A 15,136-nucleotide genomic window follows, 5' to 3' on the forward strand; every position below is an offset into this window, starting at 1 on the left:
TTCTTTACCAAATGCCTACAAATTAAGCAATTCAAGTCAATACAACTTCTTGTATTTGGAGATATTTTTGTCATTAAGAGGGTGTTTTTTTTTTTTTAATTATTAATGATAGAGCTCCCGAAAAAAATAATACAATTAGGCTCAACAAAAAATTTTACAATTGGGAGGAATTATTTTGTGTACCTATATAATATTACTATTTTTTCTTCTAAATTTTATAATTTTTCAATAAATATATTAAGAGTCTGTAGTATTTATTGACAGTAAGGTGTAATATAATACTAACACTTATTTATCATAATTTTGTCGTCTCATACTCAAATCTTAAAACAGAATTATCTCAATCCTGCAAAATAGAATGAATGACAAACAAAAACAAGGGTAGTCATTGGCAAAACAAATAGATGCTTAATTAGATGCTTAAATTGGTAAGAGCGTCATTCAAGAAGATATCACCTGTACATATTACAGCTTAGGAGGAAGAAGCCCTTGTTAAGCTTCTTGGGTTTATAATGGAAATACGGGAGAAATTGGGAATGAGAGAATAGAAAAGAAGGGAGAGATGAGAAGAAAGGAAGCGAAAGAGAGAGTGAGAGAGAATTGAAAGGGAAACAAAATTTAATTTATTTATCAATCATCAATCCTCTAATACCTTAGCTTATTTATAGGTTGTAAACTAAAAATACAACACAATAGCAACCTATAGCACAACAAAAGAGAAAATACATATATGACATAATTATTTTTATATCCTTGGAGAGTGACAACCCTCTATATAAAGATTTACAAATTCAAGTTTCAACATATTTGATGTGAGAAAATATTTTCATTCAAAATTGATGATGAGCCTTTCGTTATCACAACAATTGTAAGCGACTAAGTGAGCTGAGGAAAGTGCCATAGGTGTCTCCTAGAATAAATACATTGAAAGCCCGAGGAGAGAGGCATGAAATGTCTTTTCCTTTCGGTCAATAGATGTGAAAAAATCACTGGCTCAACTATATAAACAATCTAAAGGAAACAAGTTATATAAATATGTTAACTAACTATTCTCAAGTACTAAAGTATATTATTAACCATGCCAATCCTCTAGGTCCAACCATTTAATTTTTCAAAATTTTAGTATAATTTGAACATGAGACATTAATGTGGTGGGGGAAAAACATAATTGAAAACGGATTGTAAGATCTCTCAAAAGATTAAAAAAGAATAAATATCAGGTTATAAACAGCAATGCCTATGACGTTGGAACCCCCAGCCTCCAGGCTACAAAATGAAAGAATTGGAGTATAGAACACTTACGTAAGAAATCAAAATTGTGGATAAAAAGAGAAAAAATCTTCTTTGTGCATCTGTAGGATTCACAAACCACGCTGCACCAACTACCGATAGAAGTGATAACATTGCTAGGGATCCAAAATGTGAAGCATCATTTGCAATTATTGCAACTCCCAACATTGCAGACTCTGCCAAGAGCTAGCACCAGAAGCCTCTGTTGCTGCAATAAGATTTGCTTTGGATGGTGGGATCCCAGTTTGAAGAATCTGCACCCCGATGACATCATATGACATGTGTCCCTACCTTGACAATACCTGCAAAAAGAGTATATCAGTTTTTCTTAATTTTCAGCTGAATTTAGCCAATATGACATCTTCAGTAAACCTATGCTTGTAGATGTTTACTGAAGATGCATTTATTTATCTTTCAATAGTATGAAAGATAAAGCTCACTTCTCTCTTATTGCTTGAGCTTTTAAATAAATTAATAGTCAATAATTAATTTAACAAATTTCTCAGATTAATTAATATATCTTAAGATAGAGTATAAACAAAAATAGGTATGGCTGGTGTACTAACAGGAATAATATCTAGAAGGAGACCCTTAAAACTCCAAACTGTTTGCTCATGTTCGCCGATAGATATGTTGTTCCAACACCCATGAAAGCACATAATCCACTAAACCCCCCAATTATTGATGGATTTAGACATGTAATAATCAGAATGGTAGATTTGAGGGTCTAAAGCCAACAAAAAAATTTCAAGCAGAATTTGTAAAGAGTTTCAGCACTTTTCTTTTCTTTTTTTTTAGATACCTATACGGCACCATTGATTCACTTAGGATTTCGACCAAAATTTACATGTTGCAAACAAGAAGTAAGACATTGGACTACAAACACTTGCTAAGTACAAAATCTTTGAAGCATGAATGTAAGAACAGTCAAGCTTCAAGCCTTCAACCATTAAAATGATGGAGGCAAATGATAACATGCTAAGTACAAAAATCTTTTACTGTGCCAAATTTTATAGCCAAACTCCAAATAAGCAGAGGATTTCTTATAACAAAATAAGCATTTCTACATAAGTAGAAATTAGATTTAGTCAACCAGAAGAAGCCTCCCCATGACAATGCAGGTAAAAAGTTTAGAAATAAGGATAATACATCGAGGGCACGATTGACTATGGTATTAAGTTCAGTAAGGTTAAATACTTCATTTTTTAGGATTCTCATTGACCATGAACAAAAACAAGTTTCAAGAAAAATCGGTTGTTCTCGATGAACCAAAAGAACTGGTTGATAATGATGATGAGATGCCATTATTGATGAGTGCCGATGATAGTGGATGGGTTGCTCGACTCTCCATGTTTGGAGCTTCAAAAGAGGCCGACGTTGGCAGTCACTCAGCCTTTCATCCCAAGAAAATAGGGATTAAACTCTTTTTTGTCTGAAATTTCACTTTATAATTCATTTGTAATTTCAACAATAGATACATTACTCGTATAAAATTTTAAAATAGAGATACATAGATTATGGTCACAGAGCACAAAAACAGATTTCTTTACTTTATATAAATTGAATAACGTGTATAATCTATTTTTTAATAGATTTCTTTACTTTGTATAACGTGAAGTGGTTAATGTAAAATTAGTAAATTTACTTTAATCAAAATAATTCTATCACAGAGCATAAAAGCAGTTAGTCTTTTATTTTAATTACTAATATGTAATATATATACATATATTATGGTCTATTATGAGTATTTGAACACTCATAGATATATAATCATATAAATAAAGATATATAAAAGTGTAAAATTTGATATTGTTAAGGAGATGGTATCTATATGGGTGCATATAATTAGTGAAATGATTTGGCCACAAATATCTCATCTTCTTCTTGCTTCTCTAGCTTCTAATTGGCATTTGAGTTGTCGTGTGTGGTGTACAATATTAATGTGTATATCATAAAGATGGTGTATTATTGAAATTATTTAATAGGTTAGACCTGTCTAATAAAAAAATTAGTCTAAATTTGAAATAAATTATAATTAAATATAGTTTGGGCATATTTCTTGAAAATAAAATAATAATGGGGCTTCTATACATTATTATTATTATTATTATTATTATTATTATTTAGGCAGGGTTTTTGTTTTCTGGCGCTCAAGTCAAACAAACTTCAAAAATAATTTGCCAAATTTACAAATCTCATAGACGATTTGTAAAATTTACCTGAAATTATTCTATCTTTGTAAAATTTACCTGTCAAGCAGCAAGCTGCCACTCTATCCTACCCAGCCGCCAATCAAATATTAAGACTCCAGAATCAAAATCACCCCCAAATCACACAAATTAACTACTTTAACGGCCACTGGGTTACGGTCGGGATTAAATATGTATATATATCCGCAGTTCTTGATCTCATCGAATAGTACATTTCTTATCTGCATATAAATATACATATATATATATATGTTCACATTATTGGTTTTGGATTAGTAGGAACTGAGCGTTAATGTGCATATATAATTGTTCATGATAAACAAATTAAGAGAATTGTTAGAAGAGAGACAAGGAGAAAGATCACCGATCGATTGATCATCTGCAACTAATTGTAATGGGTTTCTGGATCAAGACGCATTTTCTTGGCAAGGGACCGTACGGGACCGTGCGCATGGCAGTCCCTCTGACGAGGGAATTAGCAGATTCTAACGACGACGACGATGATGATGATGATGATACGCCGCCGATCATGGCTTCCGAGATTCTTGTCAAGTCTGCCGATTTCAAGTTCTCCACCTCTCTTCAAAAGGAAGGAGAGATCATGTTCTTGTTGAGTGACTGTCCCGGAATCATCCGTTGTTATGGGGAAGACATCTCCGACGAGAAGGGCAAGAGGGTCTACAACCTCTTGCTGGAGTTCGCTCCCGGCGGCTCTCTCAAGAATTTGATTGAAAGAAGGGGCGGGGCACTGCCGGAATCAGAAGTGCGACGCTACACTCGCATGATCCTCAAAGCTCTAAACTACGTGCATGAGAGGGGCTACGTCCACTGCGATATTAAGCCACGTAGCATTCTTGTTTTCCCGTCTCAAGACGGCAATCGGAACTACGTGAAGATTGCCAATTTTCGACTGGCAAAGAAAGCAGATGAAGACAATGGATGGAGCGATCATCCTAGTTTGATGGGCCACACTCGCGGGACTCTTCCTTATGCTTCGCCGGAATCTATTATTCAGAACATGAACAAGTCGCCAGTGGATATTTGGGCTCTTGGGTGCACGGTATCGCAGATGATGACCGGACGACCTCCATGGAAGAGCAAGGACAGGCTAGAGCTGAAACGCAAGATAGTTATTGGGAGAGAGCTACCCAGAATTCCAGCTACCATGTCTAGCCAAGGCAAAGATTTCTTGTTGAAGTGCTTCGAGAGGGACTGGAAAACCAGATCAACAGCTGCAGATCTTCTTCGACATCCTTTCGTTGAAGGGGAGCCGGATAAATGGGCCGATGAGATGCCATTAGATGCTCGATGGGTTTCTAGGGTCTCCATGTTTAAGGAGGATCCTTTGGCAGTAATACCAATAGAGTTCTATTTGCCTTCGTTTTTGAGGGTTCTTCTTACATAGACATTGTTTCTTCTTTCTTTCTTTCTGTCTTTCTTTCTCTATAATTCTTTACCAAACACCTACAAATTAAGCAATTCAAGTCAATACAACTTCTCTGTATTTGGAGATATTCTTCTTCCTCTTGATCATGCAAGCATGACTATTTAATATTTTATAAAATACATAAATGTGGTAGATAAGATAGATAGGTTATTATTTTTTTTTTTATGACCCAAGTGTTCGGACTTAACTCGCCTAGTTTTAATGGAAATCAGTCTTCTCCCTTATTCGACCTTCGGGTAAATCGAATGCGGTCGTAAGATTATACACTTCCATTAAAAGTTGATTCCCCCCACTCTCAAGCAAACTTTAGAACTTTAACATTTGTACCGTGTCAGATAGGCTCTTATTTCAATTTGCCTTAAGAGGGTGTTTGTTTTTTTAATTATTAATGATAAAGCTCTTGAAAAAATTAATATAATTGGGCTCAAGAAAAAATATTACAGAGCAATCATCTTGGATGTATGTAATTTTATTATTTTTTCTTCTAAACCCCATATTTTTTCAATAAATATAAGAGCTTGTAATGTTTATTGGCAGTAAAATGTAATATAATTCTTGCCATATTCATCCCAATTTCGTCTCTTCATGTCCAACTCTAAGAAAAGAGTTATCCCAGCCCTGCAGAACAAAATGAATGACAAACAAAACAAGGGCAATTGTTAGCAAAATAAATAAAACCTGCCACAGAGCTTAAAAAAATGCTTGAAGTGCTAAGAACATCATTCAAGAAAACATCACTGTACAGATTACAGCTTAAGGGAAAGAAGCCCTTGTTGAGTTCTTTGGGTTTACAATGGAAATATGTTGACATCGGGAATGAGATAGTTGAAATAGAGGGAGAGATAAGAAGAAAAGAGGGGGAATTTAAGGGAATTAGAAGCTGAGAGAGAAACAAAATTTAATTCATTTATCAATCATCAATTCTCTTGCTACGTTAGCCCATTTATAGGTTGTAAACTAAAAATATAACACTACAGTAACCTAAGTACAATGAAGGAGAAAATACATGTATGAGACAATATTTCTATATTCTTCGAGAGTAACAACCCTCTATACAAACAGGGCCGCCCTCGAGGGTAGGCAACCAAGGCAGTTGCCTTGCCCCCCCCCCTTCCCCGAAGGTCGGTCTTGATCTTGTTGGTATGGACCCATCTCACATTTTAATAAATTAGTTTGAGTCCATTTTATGTTTAATTAATTTTAAATTAAAAAAAATAAATTAATAAAAAGAAGATAATAAATTGATTTGATGTAAAAGGTAGGTTGTAGGGACAATCATGCGCCTGCAAGAACAAATTTGTAAATTTTAAACTATTATTATGAAAATTTTGAATATTTTTATATCATAAAATAAATTTATTTGTATTCGTTACATGTAATTTTATTTTTAAATATAGGGGCCCTATATAAAATTTCGCTTAGGGCCTCTAACATTTCAGGGACTGCCTGTATACAAAGATTCATAAATTCAAGTTTTAGCACATTTGACATAGGAAAACATTTTTATTCAAAATTTATGATGAGTTTTTCGCTATCACAACAATAATAAATGACTAAGCGAGCTAAGAAAAGTGCCATATGTGTCTTCTAAAATAAATGCACTGGCAGCCCAAGGGGAGAGGGAGGAAATATCTTTTGCTTCCGATTAGTAGATGTGAGAATACTAAACAATCCAAAGGAAACAAGTTATATATAGGACAACTAACTATTCTAAGTAGTAATTTGGACATGAGATATTAATACGGTGGGGGGGAAAAACATAGTTGAAAACAGAATATAAGATCTCTAAAATGATTAAAAGAGAATATATAAATGTCAGGTTATAAACATCAGTGCCTGTGATGTTGGAACCCCAAGTCTTCAAGCTACAAAATAAAAGAATTGGAGTATAGAACACTTACGTGAGAAATCATAATTGTGCATCAAAAGTGATGCAGGAAAGGAGTGCAAGAATGAATCCAAGAAATACGAATTCGTTGATTTTTGTAGAAATACCGAAATTGTATTGAAAAGAGAATGATGAACTTCTCAAAAGTTTCAGTAAATTTATTTATCAAAGTCCCCCCTACCATGCAAATAAGAGAAATCCACGCAATACTTAAAATAATCAGAACTAAAAAAAGGAACAATGATAAACTCAAACCATAAAAGATGCAATCACTCGGTCCGGTCAAATGCCTCTAAATTAATAAGCCAAAGCTTGATCTTGGGCGCCATCAAAAAGAGAAAAAGTCTTCTTTGTGCATCTGTAGGATTCACCAACCATCGGCAGAATAACCATGCTGCTCCAACTACCGATAAGAGTGATAACATTGCTAACTAGGAATCCAAAATCTGAAGGATCATTTGCAACTACTCCCAGCATTGCAGACTCTGCCAAGCTAGCAACATAAACCTCTGTTGCTGCAATAAGATTTGCTTTACAGGCTGGGATCCCAGTTTGAAGAATCTGCACCCATGACATCATATGACATGTATCCCAACTTTTTTTTTTTTTTAGCCAACCTATTCAGCACTATTGATTCACTTAGGATTTTGACCAAAATTTACATGTTGCAAAGAAGAAGTAAGACATCATGAGTACAAACACTTGCTAAGTACAATCTTTGAAGCATGAATATAAGAAGAGTCAAGCTTCAGCCATTAAAATGATGGCGGCAAATGATAACACGCAGTACAAAAATCTTTTTACTGTGCCAAATTTTATAGCCAACTCCAGATAAGCAGAGGATTGCTTATAACAAACTAAACAATTCTACATAAGTAGAAATTAGATTTAATCAACCAGAAGAAGCCTCCCCATGACAATGCAGGTAAAAAGTTTAGAAATTAGGATAATACCATGCTGCGTTGAGAATGCTGTCATCACTCCACCAGGAGCAAGAACAACATTGAAGTAAAGAAGAACATATGCTGGGCTTGCTGGGAGCACAGGCTGCTGCATGTATTCAACCCACCCATGCTTGGTAGCCTCCACACTCATTTTCACTGTTTATCAAGATTGTAGTTAGTTGGGTAGTCCACATCAAAATAACAATTTGAAGATAAGCTGAAGACAAACCTATATTCTCAGTATCCAGCAGAGGTCTTTCTGTAGAGTTTTTGCAACATGCTTGTGGAGATTTAGGACGATCAAGAACCCCTTCAGAAATTTTGATGGTTAACCACATGAGACCAGACTTGAGACAGAGTGTGAATCTCAGAATAACAAGTAATAGTTCTGGCAAAGTAACATATGCCAGAGCAAGCAAAGAAGAAAGAAATATTAGGAAAGAACAAGAACTAGAGGTTTACAGCAACAAGAAGTGCCCATATCATTGAACCAGCAACAAGCTTTAAGCAGGTCACAGGGTTGTATTTAGACAGGAGATGCCAAATAGAGATGCTCCAGCAATCTACAATAGCATTGGATGTTAAATCTCGTCTTTGAGAGTGCTCCATTATAAGTTCCAAATTGCAGCAATTTAACCAGTTTGAATATTTGGGTTAGTTGTTGATATATAACTTATCCATTGGACTCCATATTAATGTGCACTCCAGGATTTGAGCAAGAGAATACTGTCATAATTTCAGTTACAAGCCACAAATATGAGAATATCACCACCCAAAATTAAGAGTCTGCATGTAATTAGCCCTGTCATATTAATGTCACAGAAATTACAAGTACCTCGCAGAGAATGCTTGTGCAAGAGCAACGGGCCGATTTGCCCCTGCTAACTGCATGAGGAGAATGCTGACAATTAGAGAATCCTGAATAAGGTAACTGCCAACAGATATAAGAAATAAACGGGTATGAATAAGCACTACCAGCACAACCCAGTCACGTTCCACTGCAACCCCCAGAGCCAACCCAGACAGCCTCTCAACAGCCCCAGCGAATACTAAAACAACAAACCAAGGGCGGGAAACCACGGATGGCACAGATGGGTGAACCATATGGGCATGGACTATCTTAGCAACAGATAAAAGCTGAGCAGCTGCCTGACCGAAAGCAAAGTGTTAGGATACAACTATCCAGGAAGAGATAGTTCAGAAATTAGCTCTAAGGCTGGTCATGCATGAACCAATTACCTGGAGAGTTGACAAAAACGTACGTGCAGGTACTCTAGGGAAATGATCCAAAAGTTTACCAACAAAAGGGCCCCAACAATTACTGCAAGCTGTTCAACACGGACCTCGTTAGAAAGAATTCTTTTGCTTTTTATTTATATGCATTGTCTCTCTCTTTGAACACATTGAAACCTTTGCAAAGAAACCCATTATTGCAATTGGGAGAAGGCTTGGACGAAGCAATGCAATGACTGCAGGCCATACAAAATTCCAGAGCTGTTCCACCAAATTTCCAGCTGCACAACTAGCATACAAGGCTGTTCAAATAAAATATGATTGAATTAGAAACTTCTCAATGATCCAACATATCAAATTATGTTGTATGATACCATTAAAAAAGATTATTATGTTCAAATGATCCAACATTAATACAATATGCTGTATGATATCATGAAAAATAGATCACTGAATTCTAAAATGGAAAAGTTAACAGCCATCTGCGAACACACACAAAACTTTATTAGCTAAAAGAAGGAAAGGAAGAAAGAAAGCTGGAGAGAGGTTAATAGTCACTTTTGTGTCTCAAAAAAATTAGCCACCAAAATCATAAGATGATGCGTGTTTGTTGGTGCTGAACGTTAGTAATTGACGCAGAATAGGGGGAGGGGGGGGGGGGAGAAAAACGCTATGAAATGCTGCCAGTAGTTTGACAGCTTCACAAACCCCATGAATCAGACGCTCTACCAGAGTTCGATGTCTCTGGCCTAGCTGTTCAATGTGTTGATCCTTTATCTAAACCATAACCGACTACATCTACCAATATAGAGTCAACAAACTGAGTTCTGATATTGAGACGAAAAATTCACCCACAAGCCCCATCCCACAGGAAAGGTGACAACATGAGGGCCATGGGAGGTATGGACCACCCAGTATGAAATAATTTTTGTTCATTTGTGCATGCACTTCATTTAAGTGATTACAGTTACACAAATTCATTCGTTGTTTATCATGGAATAACTGTTGAATGACGTGCCTCAAGAGTTGCATGGGGTGCTAAGGTGGCTGCTAAACTGGTTGAACAAGTCAAAAACACATGCTGAGATATGACCATAAGACCAGTAAGTTTATTATTTCTTTTGCTCTTCCTTAGGAGAAATAGCTGTTAGATGCAACAACCAGCAAATTATAGGCAGAATTTTTTTGAATTTCTGTTATCAATTCATGTATAAATATCTGTTTTAATCATCAATGCAATATAGACATTTTTGGCAGTCTCGAATTCTTATTGTTCTCGCTTACAAACTTTGCTGTTTTTTTACCTTGTTTCTGTAAAAACCCAACAAATTGGTATCAGAGTTTGATTTCTTAAGGGATCTGTGAGTTGAGCGAGCCTAAACACAAACCAAAACCCTCGGGACAAACACAACACACAAAATCTTCCATCAAATGGAGCCAGAGAGATCATTCCCATTAGTTGCACCACCAGTCTTTGATGGCGACAACTATCAAGCCTGGGTTATTAGAATGACAGTTCATTTGGATGCTTTGGATTTGTGGGAAGCAATGGAGAATGACTATGAAGTTCCTGCACTGCCTGCCAATCCAACAGTTGCTCAGCTCAAGAACCATAAGGAGAAAAGGACAAGAAAATCAAAAGCAAAGACTTGATTGTACTCTGCAGTTTCAAGCACAATTTTCACCAGAATCATGAACCTAGAATCTGCAAATGATATCTGGGAGTATCTCATGAAGGAATACCAAGGCAATGAGAGGACAAAGAACAAGCAGGTGATGAACCTGATCAGGGAATTCAAGATGCAAAGAATGAAAGTCAGAATCCATCTAAGAGTATTCTGACAAACTGCTCAGCATTGTAAACAAGGTGAGACTGCTTGGTAAGGATTTTTCTGATGAGAGAATTGTGCAAAAGATTCTGGTTACATTACTTGAGAAGCATGAAGCTAAAATCTCTTCTTTAGAAGAGTCAAAGGATCTGTCAAGCATTTCCTTGGCAGAAGTTGTTAATGCACTGCAAGCATAGGAGCAAGGGAAGCTCATAAGGCAAGAAGGTTCTGTGGAGGGTGCATTTCAAGCCAGATCCCAAAACAATGAAGGAGGCAAGAACAAGAAGATGAAGCAAAACAACAAGAAGCAGCCTGGACCAAGTACAGGCAACAACAACTTCAATAAGAGTGGAACATATCTACTCTACCCACACTGCAAAAAGACTAACCATCCACAGAGAAGGTGCTGGTGGAGGCCAGATGCTCAATGCAGAATATGACCACAAGACCAGGAAGTTTATTATTTGTCATGCTATTCCTTAGGAGAAATAGCTGTTAGATGCAACAGACAGCAACTTAGGCTGATTTTTTTTGAATTTCTGTTATCAATTCATGTATAAATATATGTTTTAATCATCAATGCAATATAGACATTTTTTACAGTCTCGAATTCTTGTTGTCCTTGCTTACAAACTTTGATATTTTTCACCTTGTTTCTGTAAAAAACCAACAATAACATATGCCGGCAGTGAATTACACATAAGGGAGTTTGCCACTACCTTACAATCCTGCTGGATGGGCAGGGGTTGTCGCAAGGACATTCTGCTCCTCCTCTGATAAGACCTGAAAATGAAACAACAAAAGAATGAGAAGATGACAGCAGAATCCCAATGCTTTCATCTTGCTAATTCAATATTTGCAAAGGAAAAGAGTTAGTTGGCCACTTGAGATCATACTGGCAATGTTGTCAACAGATTGTCAACATAAGTATCTTATACCAGCAAACTAATATGGAGATTTAATCTCAAGGATATCAGATTTTATATGACCAATAGGGACCGAACAATTAGAAGCAGCAGATGAAAATTCATTCTGGACTTCTTTGTCAGAGTGAACATGATTGGGGACTTCAGTTCCTGTTATTAAACATCTAGCATAAAAAACTTCCAACCTTTAGGATTCTCATTGACCATGAACAAAAACAAGCTTTCAAGAAAAATCACTCGTTCTCAGTGAGCCAAAAGAACTGGTTGATGATGATGATGAGATGCCATTATTGATGAGTGCCGATGATAGTGGATGGGTTGCTCGACTCTCCATGTTTGGAGCTTCAAAAGAGGCCAACGTTGGCGGTCGATCCAGCCTTTCATTACAAGGAGATAGGGATTAAACTATTTTTTGTCTGGAATTCCACTTTATAATTCATTTATAATTCCAACAAGAGATACATTACTTGTATAAAATTTAAAAATAGAGATACATGCAAGTCTTTTATAAATTGAATAACGTGTATAATCCATTTTTTTAGCAAATTTCCTTACTTTATATAACGTGGAGTGATGAATGCAAAATTGGTAAGTTTACTTTAATCAAAATAATGTTATTGTGCAGAGCAAAGAAATAGTTAGTCTTTTATTTTAGTTACTAATATATAATATAGATGCATATATTATGAGTATTTGAACACTCATAGATATATAATCACATAAATAAAGATAAAGTATAAAAGTATCTGTGTGGGTGTAAGTAATTAGTGAAATGGATGATATAATTAGTGAAATGATTTTGCCAAAAGGATCTCATCTTCTTCTTACTTCTCTAGCTTCTTGGCATTTGAGTTGTGTGTGATGTAAAATATTAATATGTATATCATAAAGATGGTTTATTATTGAAATAATTTAAAAAAATTAGTCTAAATTTGAAACAAATTATAATTAAGTATAGTTTGGACATATTTCTTGAAAATAAAATAATAATGGGGCTTCTATATATTATTATTATTATTATTATTTAGGCATGGTTTTGTTTTCTGGCGCTAAACTCAAACAAACTTCAAAAATAATTTGTCAAATTTACAAATCTCATAGATGATTAACTACTTTAACTGCCACTGGGTTACGGTCGGGATTAACTATGTATACATATCCGCAGTTCTTGATCTCATCGAATAGTACATTTCTTATTTGCATATATATACATATGTTCACATTATTGGTTTTGGATTAGTAGGAACTGAGCGTTAATGTGCATATATATTTGTTCATGATAAACAAATTAAGAGAATTGTTAGAAGAGAGACGAAGAGAAAGATACTATAAAAAATCAATGTTTTAAAGTATTAAAATCTGTCGCTAAATTTTTTAGCGACAAATTTAGTGAAGGGTATATTTCCATCGCTAAAAAGAGCGTCGCTAAAATTTAGTGACGAATTTTTTTTAGCGATAAAATCAACAATGGAGTTATACCCCCTTCGCTGAATAGCGACGGAGGTAATTCAGCAACAGAGGTAATTAGCGATGGAATTGCTAAATTTAGCGCATGACCACAAAATCAACGCACGCTAGCCCCTGCACGCATCGCTTGGCCACGCCTCTACTTGCCACTTGGCAGTGCACGGAATTGCTAAATTTAGCGTATGCCCGCAAAATCAATGTGCGCTAACTCATCCCAAAAGCTGCACCTTGAAATTGAACCCCCAACCTCCAAGGACCAATCACCTATATGCGAGCACGCAAGCCAACTAATCTGGAAGCTTCATTGATTATTAATGTTCATAAATTATATTTATAGTATTTTCTTCCAAGCTTTCTAGAATTATATTTACACTCTAAAATTTTTTAAATTTATTTAATGAATACTAATTTTAATATTAATCTTAGTAGAGGGAAATGAATATTAATTTTAATTTTAATATATTAATTTTATTTCATTACTAATTCAAATAGAAGTTTATAAATTATTATATTAGTAGCAAAAAATTCTGTTTTTATTTTGATTTTAATTTTTAATTTCATATATTTATTAATTTTGCAATTTAATGACAAATTTTTTTTCCACTTATTTTGAATTTAATTGAAATTTTTATAAATTTTACATCTAACTATAAAAAAATTTGTTATCAAATCAGATTTTAAATTTAATTTAAATATTTTATGAATTTCATATTAAATTTTTAATTTAATTTTTTTGTTTTTAGAGCCGGAATAGATTGTCTCTAAAGTTTTAAATTTTTATTTAATTTTTTTCTTTTTAATTTAAATTTAAATTTTTTTTTTCATTTTTAGTGATGAATCGTTAAATATTAAATTTTTAATTTTATTTTTTTCTTTTTTAGTTACAAATTTGTGTCGTCTCTAATGTTTAAATTTTTAATTTAAATTATTTTATTTTTTAGCCACGGATTTGATCCATAGCTAAAGTTTTAGATTTTAATTTATTTTTTTTAGTGACAAATTTGTTTTGTGGCTAAATTTTGAATTTTGAATTTAATTTTTTTTCTTTTTTAGCGACGGGTATAACCCTTGTGGCTAAAGTTTTACATTTTTAATTTAATTTTTTCTTTTTTATCGACAAATTTGTTCTGTAGTTAATGTTTTAAATTTTAATTTATTATTTTTTTTAGCGACAAGTATAACCCTATCATTAAATTCTGAATTTTAAATTTATTTTTTTTCTTTTTAGTGACTGATATAACCACTATCACTAAAGTTTTTTATTTTAACTTTTTTTTATTTTTAGCGATGAATTTTGTTCCATTGCTAAAATTTGAATTTTTAATTTAAGTTTTTTTTCTTGTTTAGCTACAGATTTATTTAGTCGTTAAAATTTTAAATTTTATTTTTATTTTTTTTCTTTTTTAGAGATGAGTATAATCCCTTAAATAAAGTTTTATATTTTTAATTTAATTTTTTTTACTTTTTAGAGATGAATATTTTTTTGTCACTAAAATTTTAAATTTTTAATTTAATTTTTCCTTTTTTAGCGAAGGATTTATTCTATCGCTAAAGTTTTAAATTTATTAAAAATATTAAAAATTATTTAGTAATAGGATTTCTATTGCTAATTTCGTCGTTAAATTTAGTGACGGGTCTTTCTGTCATTAAATTAAAAAAATATTTAAAAATATTAACAACGGAATATCCATCACTATCCATCGCTAATTAGTATTTGTCACTAAATTCCGTCACTAAAAACTATTTTTCTTGTAGTCACCATTGATCACACAAATTAACTACTTTTAGCTGCCACTGGGTTGTGGTCGGGATGAACTATGTATATATATTTGCAGTTCTTGATCTCATCTGATCTGATAACGCGCATATATCAATTCATATTGGTTTTGGATTAGAACAGTT

At 33.9% G+C, this 15,136-nt stretch overlaps 1 pseudogene; it reads right to left on the reverse strand.

Moving 5' to 3' along the window:
• Nucleotides 1-340: 340 nt before the first annotated feature.
• Nucleotides 341-12,957, reverse strand: LOC127809375 (solute carrier family 40 member 3, chloroplastic-like; annotated as a pseudogene).
• Between the last annotated feature and the right edge of the window lie 2,179 nt (nucleotides 12,958-15,136).

This window comes from Diospyros lotus, chromosome 9 (genome assembly GCF_014633365.1).
Source record: "Diospyros lotus cultivar Yz01 chromosome 9, ASM1463336v1, whole genome shotgun sequence".
NCBI classification, from domain to species: Eukaryota; Viridiplantae; Streptophyta; class Magnoliopsida; order Ericales; family Ebenaceae; genus Diospyros; species Diospyros lotus.